General features: G+C 44.4%; 1 protein-coding gene across 2 annotated transcripts in view; it reads right to left on the minus strand.

The window, feature by feature from the left end:
• Positions 1-13,995, minus strand: part of erfl1 (Ets2 repressor factor like 1) — an 84,474-nt gene that overhangs the window by 27,250 nt on the left and 43,229 nt on the right. For both annotated transcript variants that reach the window (XM_020092602.2, XM_020092604.2), the window contains one exon: positions 7,135-7,307. The gene's annotated coding sequence lies outside the window, so the exon portion shown is untranslated. The remainder of the gene's footprint in view (positions 1-7,134; positions 7,308-13,995) is intronic.

Here is a 13,995-nt window from a genome sequence, read left to right on the forward strand (position 1 = left end):
TGGGACAGAGTTTGTGTGTTACTGTGTGTGTGTGTGTGTCGTATAGAGAGTGCGTGCACGTCTGCCGCGCGCATTCGTGTGATGTTGTCGTGCGTCTCGCAGCGTGTGCATGTGCACTGGAGTGTGGATGGGTGACAATAGGAACAGCATTAGGAAATGTGTGGAAGAGACGAGGATGGCGCAGCTAGTAGGTGTGCTATTTTACAAACAAGCTGCTGTCTGAACAGCTAAATCACTGCTCATAGATGGATCGTTGAGGAGAATGTGAGAGCTGCATCTTGTGTTGATTTTCTGGGGTGTGTTTGTGTATATGTACATATGTGTGTGTGCATACATGCAGAGGCAGGACTGTCAGGGTTACAGTTAGTCAAATGGGCAGAGCTGACCTATTGTAAAGTTAAGTGTCCTTCCCCCCACACGGCCCCCTCTGCTGTCGTGCCTCCCCTCTATATCGCTTTGTAAACTGTGTCTAAATGCTAAATTCCCCAGATCAATTTTTTTTATTCAACCTCTCCCCCCCATCAACGCACTCCCTCTGCCCCCCTGTACCTCTGTCAAGCAGCTTCACGTCCTGCTGTCCTCCAGTGATGGAGTGTGTCCTTACACCTGCACGTCTGCTGTGTCTGCGTGCAACTTGGACTCGCATGTCAAATTCTACAGAAAGCTTTTCACATCACATCCTATATGGAAAATGATGTACACAGTTGTTGCAGTGCTGATTTTTTTGTTTCATCATAAAGCTGCAAAACAGCTCAAGAAAAGTGACAGTTAATATTTACTTCTGTTAAGTTTGTATCTCTGATCCACGAGTAGATGGTTGAATATCCCAGCATTCAGAAATCCCTGTATACAATCATATGCAAAAATATGAATCTAATAAACTGGAAGACATGAATGCATGCCAGCAGCTGACAATGACGACGAACAACTGAGCTCTAAAGTTGGTAGAGGCCAGATGTAGTGAAAATTAGACTTGTAACAAATTCTACCATGATGCTTGAGCTTCTCTTGTGTCTAACTTTGCGAACAGGTGACAATAACCGGTTCCAATTTATCGACAATCCAGATCTAACCAGGAAAGAACGTCGATGTTGGAGGATTTGGCAAAACCTCAGACAGCTTTCTGAAGCCATCATCTTTAAAATTATTGCTTTGTACAATGCGTTGGCATGGAAACTGCGTAATGACTCCTTTTAGTGAAAGGTCCCATTTACAGTAACTACATAAACCAAGGGACTCACTGCTACTTCACCAACCCAAAGGGTGCAGAGCCCCTACCTTCTGCCTTTGTACTTAAAATGACCTGGACATTGTTACATGCTGAATGGAAATAGATTGGGTATAGCTGGGCTGATATATCAATGATACAGTGGTCAGAACTTAGTGCAGCTTTATGGCCTTGTCTACACTACTGTGGATATGTAAAAAATAAAAAATCCATCCGGACTAAAACACAAAAGCGACTAAAAACACTCAAACAAGCCAGCCAGTAGGTGGTGATAAAGTCAAGTACCAGAGATCAACACTGTGATCATGCTCATCGGTATATAGCCAGGATATAGTTTTTGAAAATCTACACTTTGTGTGTGTGTGGGCAAGAGGCCAAAAACATATGTATTCATGGGTTTAGATTATTACGGGTAGGGTATGGGTAACACATACAGCACGTAAAGGCCCAAATTTGTTTTTAAATATAATAGTAAAATAGAAATACGATGAGATCTGACTTATGTTTGTGCACGTGTGTGTGTTTAATTGTGTGTATAAGCATTTCCATATGCAAAGACAATGGCCCCCAGCAGATAGCAGAAATACAACCAATAGGACGCTGTGTTTTTCCAATACAGATTATTGCAGATACAAAGTCCCTGTGACTATATCAAGAGATTGCACCGAGAGACAGGTTCCATTTTCTATGAGTGTGTTTGTACTTTGTATGGATCTTTATCTTTTGTGTCGGCTATCGCTTGTCCTCGTGTGGGTCTAGAGATTCAAACACTCACACGTCCGCTTACGCACACCAGCACCCAACCAGTTTCCTCTGAGACAAAGCTCTGTCCAAACAAGTATGTCAACACCTGCTGGTGTCTCCTCGGGCTCACTCCTGCTCTCTGTTACTCCTCGTCTCCCACTTACTCTGTTTCTGCGCACCGCGACTTAGTTTTTCCTCTTTCTTTCTGTCCGCTCTTGCTTTTATTGTGCCATTTTCTGCCACTTTGGTCTGAGAAAGGGAGGCCATAATGCAATCTCTTCCCCCTCTCCGTCCCCTGCTGTGAGGGAGAGTAGCTTGGCCTGTGTGCTGGGCCGGGGAGAAGGGGGAGAGACGGGGTCAAGGTGAGCTCTAATACACTATTGATCTGCCCCAATTGAAAACCTGATGGAAATTTTACCCCCCTCCCCTCCCTTCCTCCTCGTAGTTCTCCCACACCCCTCTCTCTCGCTCTCTCTGCCCCCACTTTCATCGACCCCCCTCTCCCTTCCTATCTTCTACTTCTCTCTTCCCTTATGTCTTTTTTCCTTTCCTGTGTGTATCCTCCCTAGTGTCTAGAGTCTTCCTCTTCTTCAGTGTCTATCCCCGTTCACTCCAATCTGTTTTCTCTCCCAGCTGAATGTCTCTTTCAACCACTGACCACTTTCTCTCCTTGCGATCTATCTCCGCGCTGGGCAGCACTCTGCCTCCACCTCTTTCTTTTTAAATGTGCCTCTAATCATTTCCTCTCTTCTCCTCACCTCCTTTTGGTCTCTCCATCTCCCCGTTTTTCAAGCTTGTTCCCCCCATTTTCCCTTTAAATCGCCTGCTACCCAACCACACCCCTCCCCACTGTTTCTGTCTCTCTCACTCTTTTTCCCTCATCCCCCTCTCTGAGTGTGCATCAGATGGTCCATTTCTCTCTAACCCAGTGCATATTGATCCCTATGGCAGTAGCATGCAGGGTGAGGGCTGCAAGGACCACTGCTACAGTATATTAAACGCCACAAACGCTTTGGACGTGGGACCCGAGACACGCCTCCCCGGCAGGGCCCTGTCAATAGCTGCTCCCTCCTGTCAACAGCAGCCAAATGGCCTCTCAATCTGGGACTTGTGATTGGGCTACAGATTGGTAGAAACTGCAATGGATGCGCCACAGAAAAATAGAGAGAACCTTGATGGGAGAAAAGCCAGGATGAGAAAATGAAAGAAGATAAGGAGATGTGCATAAGCTACTTTTCCCTATGATGGAGATATGTGAGTCAATGAAATCATGTAAAACCATTTCCATTCAGCTGTCTGAAATGTTGCAAAACAAAATCTATGACCTCAGTGTTCAATTTGCTCCATTCTTTGCCTTAACAGGTTTCATAATAACACACTGTTGTCCTGTAGTTATGTGGAACAGCAATTATGGACGCAGTCGAGTGTGCTATACACTGTTCAAGCACATCAAACAAAAGAGGCACAAACATTGGAAAAGGCCTGAACAATAGAGATGGCAGCGGCAGAAGTAAACCTTTTTACGGCTACCCATTACTTTCCCACTTAACAAGACAGACCACAACCTCTCCCTCGCTCTGACTCTATGCAGAGTTGGCTGCTATCACCGCACTGCTTGAGTGGGAGATAAATGGAGTGAGTGCGTGTATGTGTGCGTTTGATTTATGTACTGTTGTGTACGTGTCAGGCGGCCTGGGCTATCAGGACCACCATCTCCCAATAGACATAGAAATGCTACAGCAGTGGAGGGACCTCTCTGTCGACCCCGAGACCTCTGATACACATCTGGAACAACAGAGCACACACCGAGCAGGGATTGGAGGGGTTTCGTTGGAGTAGGAGGAGGAAGAAGAAGAGGAAGAAGAAGAGGAGGGTGGTGGTGGTGGGGGTTTACCTTCACCACTCCTGCTTTTTTTTTCATTTTCATTCAAAGAAGATTCATCCACTTTGTCCCTCACTCTCTTCATCTCTCCTCTCTGCCCTTTCCTGCCTCATGTCGACGAGCGGCCACCGTACTTCCACAGTAAACTCGTCTTACAACTTCTGTCCGCTCTCGGAGAGATAATCTCACTGGTTGCGAAGCTCCATCATGCAAACTGAAGGTCACGTTTGGTCGTGTTCACATTAAGCTTCTGTCAGCAGGAGCCACAGCTGTACGATCCTGATCTCATGGGATATCCATGAAAGAAGTGTCCGTTGTTCAAAAGATAGCAAGAGAACTATGACCAAAACCTCATGCACACTTCTTTTAAAACACACATGTAGGTTGCTCTAACTTTAAGTGATATTGTGTGTATGAAGTAGAATGTGTGAAATATGTGCGAGTTTAGTGCACAGATGTTTTCTGTTTGTATTCCTTTATTTCATTGCCTCTAATTCGTCCACTAACTGTCAAGAGTTCAGACACCTGTTTTATTTTGCCCTCTTCTCTCAATCACTCTTTTCTTCTTTCCCTCACTGTCTCCTCTTTTTCTCCCCCTCCTCTCTTCACCCTCTCCATCTATTTCTTTCTCTCTAGGAAGGAATCAGTCTCACCTTAATTGCTCTTAAATCGGATTAATGACTGACCGGGGACAACTTGACTTAATCTCTCTTCTAGTAAATCTCTTCCTCTCCTCTCTTCTCGTACATCACTCCTCTACATTTTATCCGCTCTTGCCTTCCCTCCTTCTCTTACTTTTTCTCTTGTCTTTTCTTATTCTTTCTGTCCCCAGCCCTTTCTTCCCTGCTCGTTCAATCTCTGTTCGTCCTCTTCTCTCTGCCCCTTTACCTCTTTCTGCTTTGCTCTCTGTCACCTTCTCTACCTCCTTTTTTCTCAATTCCTCCTCCCTTCTTCTTCTCTACTCTTTCACCATCACTCTCTCTGTGAGTCAATCATCCTTTCATCTTTATGGACGTGCATGTCACACTTCAGCTCTGGCCGTCATCCGAGTCCCCTCATAATTTCTCTCTTCTTCTTTCACGCTCTTTCGACAACTTTCTATTTTCCTTTAACTTCATCATCCTGAGACTTTGCTCAAACCCCTTTGACTCGGCTGTCACTCTCTCTCTGCCTCCCTCCATTCTCCACTTCGTCCTTCCATCATGTGTGTGTGTGTTTGTGTGTGTGTCTTAGTCTTCAAGGTTGGCCAGTCGCAGGTTCTTGTTGTGTATGTGTTTGCGCATGTCGATGTGCTCCTGTCATTGCCTCCTAAGTGCTTTGGCAATACTAGGCTTCTGCTGTCATGCCAGTGCAACTAATCTCAATCGAATAACATTGAACTTGTATTGAGATGGAGATAAAGGACATGAGCGGCTGTCTGTGTGATTACTCAAGCAGCTCCCTCGCACCCATGTGAAAAGAGCATGTGGATGAAAAGTGCACTCCCAACACACATACATTCAAGAAATCCAGTTTTATGACAGTGACAAAATTTAGATCTTTACCCTTAAAGGAATTAACACCAAATCCAAAGCAAGAAATAAAAAAGTTCATTACAGTTCAGTAAAAAAAACAAGTGACACGGTGTCATACTGAGGTGATACTGAGGCAATGACATCGTACCACCTTCCAAACCCCTGCAGTTCAAAAAACTGAGGGGAAAAAAAGGCCAGCCTTGTGGACAAAAGCTCATTTTCCTCTTGGTTGCACACTGCTGCAGGCGGGCTAACATGCCACAGGAGAATTCAACCACTCATACACCTTTGTTTTCCTCAGGTTTTTCTCAACTTTACACACAGCAGCAGAGCCATAACCGAGAGTGAACCAGGATTTCTGTCAGCCCAGAAGGTGTATGTGCCTGGCCTGTCTGGCCTGAGGCGAATTCAATGATCTGACAGCCGACGAGTCGCCGCTCTTTGGGTTTGGGACTGAGAAAAGAAGAATCTGTCATTTCCAAACATGGTGCACATTTGTTCCCCTTCCAGTTTCGCTTTGACCACTTCCACATCTCCTACTTTCTCTCCTCTCCACTCCTCAACTCTTCCAGTGCACCCCCACCTACCCACCTCCCAAACTGTCTGCGTGCCCATCTGCTTCACAGCGCTCCTGTGCTTGTCCTCCCTCTGTCTCACTCTCTCTCTCACAGTGCAGTCAGGATTAAGCATTTATCTCGGTGGTCCTCCTTTCTGCCCTAAACGCCCGTGAGGATGATAAGAGTCGCTGGGATTTGTCAAATTGTGCGCCATTGATTAACTGACCTTTCACGCCTGCAAGTCTCTCAGCCACTCCACTAACTGCCAACAGGCTAGATAGAGAGATAGATGGATACATCTGGCTGTTATTGTTGTGTACAAGTTTGTAGTTACCAGGTGTGGCGGCGAGAGACGACACGGGGTACGAGGGCCACAGGAGAGAGAGGTGTGGGGGGTGAGGGAGGGAAGGAGGGAGGAAGGGCCAAGGCTTGGAGATGGTGGGAAAGATACAGGGGGAGTCCTTCAATTGCCCTATAGGCTCGGAGTGTAACAGGCAGAAAGGTCTACTAGCAAACATTAATGAGTCCTGAATAATGAATAATGAAACACAAATTTTAAGGTGTGCCAAGGGGCTAATATCAGACAGGAAGAATTAGGGGGAACAGAGGAGCCAGAGGAAGAGTTCAGACATTGGCTGACTGGAGGTGAAGCTTGCATGTGATCGGTAATGGCCGAGGGCTATAGCATGGCGAATTGGACACTTTTGATTATTCACAGACAGGTTTGCAGGGCTTCACCGCCAACACATGTTCAACCAAGAATCAAATATCCCAAAAAATAAAATAAAAATAAAAACTGAAAAAGCCTCCAAAGCCAAACACATGAGCAAGACTTTTTTTTTTTAATATATGAAAATGTCTGTATTTTTAAATGTTCACTGTTTGCTGCCCTGTGAGTCACTGAGTAACAGACATAGAGATGAAATATTTTATATGAAGGTTTCAAATTGAAATTTTTCTGTTAGAAAATGAATAAAAATACGGCACAAACTTTAAGTGTCACACTTTTATGTCCTAATGGACAAATTCACTGGGGTTTTCAATGTTCAATAAAACTTCTGTCAGAATACATCTTGACCTTGGTTAAGCTCCTCAAAATATGAAAAATATACGATGGATTTTTTGGTGAAGAAGAGTTTTGTGTTTCACTCATGTAAAAAGAAACAGGCAAATGGAGACTGAGACATTTGGAGGAGGAAGTTCACCCACCTGGACCTCCGCGTCGCCCCGCCTCAGAGATGCACCTGAGGCCGAAGCCCGATCACTGTGTCTCGGACTGGACTCGGAGTTCGGTCGCTGCTGCGCTTGTTCCGACCCGGGAGGGAGGGAGGGAGGGAAGGGGGGAGGTGGAAGTGCCTGTGTCGCACTGTACGGAGGCGTCACTAAAAAAACACAACAGGTAATAGAGTTAATTATATTTATGACGGAACAAACATCCTCCTTCTACAGGACAAGAGCTTTTTAACATTTCTCGAATAAAATATTATAATATAATAAACCAGGGGAAAGGAGACGCTTTGTGTCCCGCAGGATGGAGCAGATCCTGGGGCTCGTGTTGCGCTGTTTTCCCGCAGGACCACTTCTGCCCCATAGACCACAGATCAATCATCTTATTTACTCTTTACTGCCGTATACAGCCAGATAGACAGAGAGAGGCGGGAAGAGATGCTTGCATGAGAAAAAAAATCATTATAATATAACCTATACTCATGCACTCACTTAAATTGTGCGTCTTTGGCACATCTTTGCGAATGACCTCATCGCAATTGATGATATTTATTCCTCTTTTCGAGTTGGTGTCTCTATTATTTTCCAACAAAATCCCCCCAGTGACAAATATTTTTGTTGTATTGATATTGGATCCTCCTGTAATGTTTATGGGTATTAGCGCCTTTTACGCACGGAATGTATCCCGGTGTGTGAGCACACAGAGCGGACAGAGGCCCTGAGTGCAGCTCGGTGAGGGGCTCCGGCTCCGCTGCCTTGTTATCGATATATGAGAAGCTTGCTGGAAAGGATATTGACCGCACTAACTAGCCGCACTTTGATCATACGAAATTGCTTTCCAGATGACAACACATTAAGGATGAGAGCGTTTTAAAGAAAAGAAAAATCAAACCCGCCTCTCGCACCTGTCAGAAGTTTCTTTTCCGAATGAGGTGGAGGTGAGAGCCCCCAACAGATCGACTGACCTCATGGATAAAGGAAAGAGAAATTGACTATTTCCAAAAAAGACGAAAAGATAAAAAAGTTGAGGACAAAACAAAGACAAGGAGGTGAAATCCAAAATTTGAAATGCATCAAATAATCCGAAAAATTATAATCTGCGCAAAGAAAAACTCAAGTAACCTCAAACTAATTGGGAATTTTTGACCAGGTAATAAAAACACTAAAATGATCATGAAAGAATAGAGGCACAGGTTAATAAATAACATTAAAAAGAAGCAGCAAGACAAATATTATTTTTGGAAAGTACACGACGTGTTGGTTGTGCCCAGTTGTTTAGCAGTTTATAGGCGAGTGTTTTTCTTCTAAATGTATTTATTTAAACAAAAGTAAATCAGAGCTTGAATCGTAGCAAATTTAATTTTAAAACAAATATGAACAGTGTGATAATGTAATTTAATAGTGGGGTGCAGTTTAAAATCAGGAGGCTTTGATATATAAACTTAAAGGCAGATTATTCGTTCACATTATAATATTATTATTATTGTTAATATGATTATTAGATAATAACAATTATAATTAATAGAATAGTAATTATTATAACAACAAATAATAACACCAATAATAATAAAACAAATAATGTAAGAACAGGCCTATTGGCTGAATTGAAAATACGTTTCGTATTGTTTGTTTTTTAAGGTGCAATTAAATAGATTATTATTAATATAAATATTCAAATTATTGTTATAGCTGTAATTATTATCACTCCTGTAGATAAATGGGAGTTTTATCAGAGACATATTTATCATTTCTACCTCCTTCTACTTTGCAGAGTGCACAAACAGCAGCGTGCAGCGTTAAAGAGCTGATTTTATAACAAATGTAATTGGACGGGTTAACGAGTTCAAAGCGTCCGAGCAGAGGGGAGGCATGGCGGAGGGGAGGGTGAGTGACGTGCGGTGGGGGAGAAAATTTCCCCGAATGCCATTTAATGTCGGAAATATTTCCAGCCAGGTATTGACAGCACAGAGACGGATGAGGCGGCCGACGAGAAGCGGCGCAAAACCAGGGAGGTAATCCAATTAAACGGGGGGGACTTGGAGAGGAGAGAGGTTCAACACGTTGGCCTGAAAGTTCACACACACGCACGCAGAGGGAGAGAGGACACCGGCATGGACGAGCTGTGGCCCAGAGACTGGAGCCGGGAGGAGCGAAGCTGGCTGCTCGCTGTGGAGCCAAAGTGACTTCAGATGGAACTGGAACAAAAAAATTCACCTTGAAATGTAGTATTTTATTCATTCAGGCTGTTCACCCTTTTAAAACAGCCACATCACCATCATCACTATATCGTTATTATTACAATTATTTTGATCACTCATTAAGTTTGGGTGAATTAATTTGTTGTCAACTGTGAATTAAATAATTTTACCTAAACCTTCCTCACTTGTCAGGCCTCTATATTTCACACGCACATCCTCACACTACACGCACGCCGTTTAAACTTTATTGAGGACGGCTGGGGTTGGGGAAAGTTAGATGTGAATAATTGAAGCCAGAAAACAACAACACTGGCCGGGGTTAGGGTGGATCCATTGATCGATCTCTTAATCTGCAATAGTTACATGCATGTATTGATTTACAGACACTGTTTATCTGGAAATATACAGGCACAAATAATTGATGGAGTTCACCCACGGCACACATAAATATGCATCAAAGTTGTAAGAGGGTAAACACCTAAAAAAAAGGAGAAGAGAGAAAAATCTGAGGGAGAGAGCAGCGAATCCACACAGAGATTATTCCAAATATGTGTTTTTTCAAGTTTGACTCACTGTATCGATGCGCCCACTACTTCTGAAAGTAACTCCCATGCGAGTCTGAACACACACACACAAACACACACACACACACACACACACACACACAGAGTAAACTTCAGCATTTTGTTTGGGTGAACATATTGACGCATGGCCACAGACAGTAGCTGTTTTTAGAGAGGAGTGTTTCTGTGGAGAAAATACTTAAGTATTTGAAAAATAATTTTGGTGAAACATAAATGAAGAAGAATAAATCAATTATAGTATTTGCACGTGCAATTACATCCCGGAGGAGCCAACAGAGAACGAGCAGCAAGACACGAGAACATTACGCACGTACACGCACACACACACACCAACAATCCTTGTAAATTAGACGTGGGTCATTCACACACGCGCGTAGAGAAATGGACGAGGGAGGGAGGGTGTGTGTGTGTGCACGGCTGGAGTCTCGTGCAGCCCGCTGTGTGTGTGAGCGGTTGTTTAATTGACTGATTGATACGGCGGTGCGGAGGTGAGGGCTGGACGCCTTAACAAATAGAGACACTTAAAGGCTAATCCGGGCCAACGCCGGCAGCTGAACGCTTCAAAGTGCTGCCGTACACAGTCGAGACTTCCAGACCTGCTCACATACGCGCCAAAAAACAGAAATTGGTAATAGCGTAACATCTAAACTTCCACAATGTTTACAAAAAGAGGAGCCAAAAATGAGGAAATTACATTCAAGTTTCCAAATAACGGCCATGCGAAAATTACGCACGGTCCAACTTTTTGGTACAAGGCTGCACCGCAAACTGATCGCAATATAGACAAAACAACCGTTCCAATAAAAGCACAATTATGGCAACAATCAATAATAATATCGCCACCGAACATCGATCACAATATACATTATAAACCCACTCACAAAAATAGCAACTTTTATGGAGTTGTTGTTGCTTCTAGAGAAAAATGAAACAAATCCATCACCATTTGAAAAAAAATGATAATTTTACAGGCCTGTGTAATTAAAATGTGCAAAAAGAGGACAACATACCTCCAGCTACTATTTTCAGGAAGCGGTGTTAAAGCTCTCACCGGCTCAAGTGCGACCAGTCTATCCACACGCGTTCACCCTGACGGCGCAGCGAGCCAGCGACCGGAGAGGCAGCATCACTACCAACCTGAACCCGGAGAGGAGAGCACAGGGAGGGAGGGAGGGAGGGAGGGAGGGAGGAGAAAGAGGGGAAAGCAGGAGGAGGTGTGCATCCCTCCCTCCCTCTCTCAAACACACACACTCTCTCTCTTTCTCTCACCCAGTGTGTGTGTGTGTGTGTCTGTGTAAGTAGTTAATTAGTAAATCCCCATTCGCTGTGCCTCGGGTCGGTTTGTTTTCCCCGGTCGACAAGCCGAGAGGAAAGAGAATTTGAAGTAGGATTCGACCCGTTTCCGCTCCTGTGTCTCATATATGAGGTTAGTGTGTGTGTGAAAGAGACAGACTGTAGTGTAATGTAGAGTTTTTTTAATCTTTGGGGCTCTATTTGGCATCACAAGAGGACCCCCCTCATGTGTCACCTCCTCACTCAGGTGTGACTGTGTTCACCAACATTTTGACCCCAGAATGCTCAACTTGAATCCCCACAGAAGACGCAGTGAGACCGGCCACTTCGAGGAGCTTCAAGTGCAAACGAAACAAGTGATTCATATAGTGCCCAAATCTAAAGCTGGAATCACTCCTGCTTCCTATCTTCATGGTGGAGTAAACTACGAGAACAATATTTTCTTTTTTCTCAAGGAAGCGTATAAAACACCACTCACCAGAGGTCGAGCCCCACCTGTCAGTCTGGCTTTAGCAGATCACCAAGAAGAAATTCAATGCTGTTGTCAACGTTTTATAACCCTGCAGCGAGATCCACATGACGATGGAAGCTCATTATCTTTCTTCAACTCAGTGCATGACTTCTATCAACTGTCTGCATGAAAAACACACACACACACACACACACACACACACTGTGGGGGAGAATAGGTCCCTGCTCTCATGCCAGGAAATTGACGCTGCCTTTAACAAACTTTAATTATTTAATTGATCCCCAATCAGCAACTTAATAATCAATTAGGTAAACCAATGGAACTCACTTGAGTGCAGAGAACCGGAGTCTATATGACAAGGGAATCAGGAGAGGAGAGGAGAGGAGAGGAGAGGAGAGGAGAGGAGAGGAGAAGAGAGGAGAGGAGAAGAGAGGAGAGGAGAGGAGAAGAGAGAGGGATGGGGAAAAAAGCAGCTGAACATTGAAGGAGGAATAGAAAGCTCTGTTCAGTCTCTCTCTCTCTCTCCGCTGGGTATCTTAATTGTTGTCTAGTTGAGTCTGACAGTAGAATAAGGTCAGTTTGTTGTGCTCCCAACATGACATGAGTATCACTAAATTAAAATGTTTGACTGTATGAAGTTATAGTAGTAAAACATGTCCATGGTCATGACCAAAGCAACACACTCATCATCACCACACACTCAGACAACCCAAGCACCTCTTTATCGCCCTCTAGTGTCGACTGCTAATGTGAGCCTTCCATCGCTGCTTGTTAACCCCTCCAGCTGACACTTTCTCAACTCCTTGCTCTGATTTTTGGGGTTCACATGGTGTACACACTCCAGCATGTATCTCATTGTGTGTATGACCGTTTTCTTTTCTTACTGTATGCAAGGCGTGTGTGTGTGTGTGTGTGTGTGTGTGTGTGTGTGTGTGTGTGTGTGTAAATAGCAGGGAACATCAGACACTCTTACACACTCTGCAGATGAAAGCTTTGCCAATACTCAGAGTCCCCAGAGGGTCGTGGCAATATTGATGTGACCACTGGTGTGTTTGTGTGTGCATGCTGCTGGTGCATGACAGCATGCGTACATGCATGCGATATGCGTGTGTGTTGCAATGGTGTATGTCACCTCTAAAATCCAAAAGGGCATAAGCTGATGCAGACACACTGAAACATGTCAGTAACCTCTAACCACCGATCTCAGACCAGCTCATTCTAGCATCCACCATCGGCAGTGGGTTATTTTCCTCTCCCCTCCCTCCCGCTGAGCTCTGTTCAGCAGATGGAGCATCTGAACCTCTGACACCTGGGAGGTATATGTGACAGAGTGGGGAGGTGCTGGAAGAGGATGAATAACTGACCTATCACATCCCCATTGACTGAGTTAATTAATATAAGTAGAGCAGAGGATTCTTAGCTCACTTTTCACTGTATGGATTTGCTGTCTCCTGACATTTGGTATGTTTTATATCTATTCGATGCAAATCCAATGTGTTCCGTCCCGCGGCCCGATCATGACAGCTAATTTTGGTGCGGGGGCTATTTTGATAGGGTGGATTTTAATTGTGGCACAACACAGGGCCTCAATGTGATTGATTGATATAAAATCTCATGTGAATGGATGTCAGATTGAAGCTGACTGAACTGGTAAAGGGTTGTCCTTTACACTACAATCGTCTCAACTCTATACTTATCCTCTATGCATCCTTTAAGCTACAAAGTGATGTTTTTTATTTGTTCAGAGAGGTTACAGGAGATTCTTGTCGATGCATTGGCAGAGGGGGGTAGCGAGAGCAAGAAAGGAGGAAGAGAGGAAGGACAAGGAAATCCTCCTAGACTCTTTACACACTCTTCTACATGCAAAGACTCTTTCTTCCTCTTTGTGGCTGTGAAAGACAAGAGCTAAGGAGAGAGAAACACAGGGGGAATGTGTGTGTGTGTGTGTGTGTGTGTGTGTTGGGTGGGGGGGGTGACACAAGCAGGACAGACAGGAAGACAGGCAGAAGAAGGTGGGAAATGGAGAGAAAAGGAGGGGAAAGAGAGCAAGAAAGAGCTCCACTGCCTAGTCTTAATCTGAGCTGTTCTGATCAATAGCCCATTTCCCATTGTTGCCAGAGCTGTTCGATCGCTACACCACGGAATTAACACACCCACTTTAATCTAGGGGGAGAGGAGCGAGGGGAGGGAGAGGAGGAGGGGGGGGGGGGGGGGGGGAGAGAAAGGGGAAGAAGGGGGTTAAGGGGGTGAGAGGGGAGCAGCTGTGGAGGCATTCTCAAATGAAATCAAATCTAAT

Source organism: Paralichthys olivaceus, chromosome 13, assembly GCF_024713975.1.
Source record: "Paralichthys olivaceus isolate ysfri-2021 chromosome 13, ASM2471397v2, whole genome shotgun sequence".
In the NCBI taxonomy this organism is placed as follows: Eukaryota; Metazoa; Chordata; class Actinopteri; order Pleuronectiformes; family Paralichthyidae; genus Paralichthys; species Paralichthys olivaceus.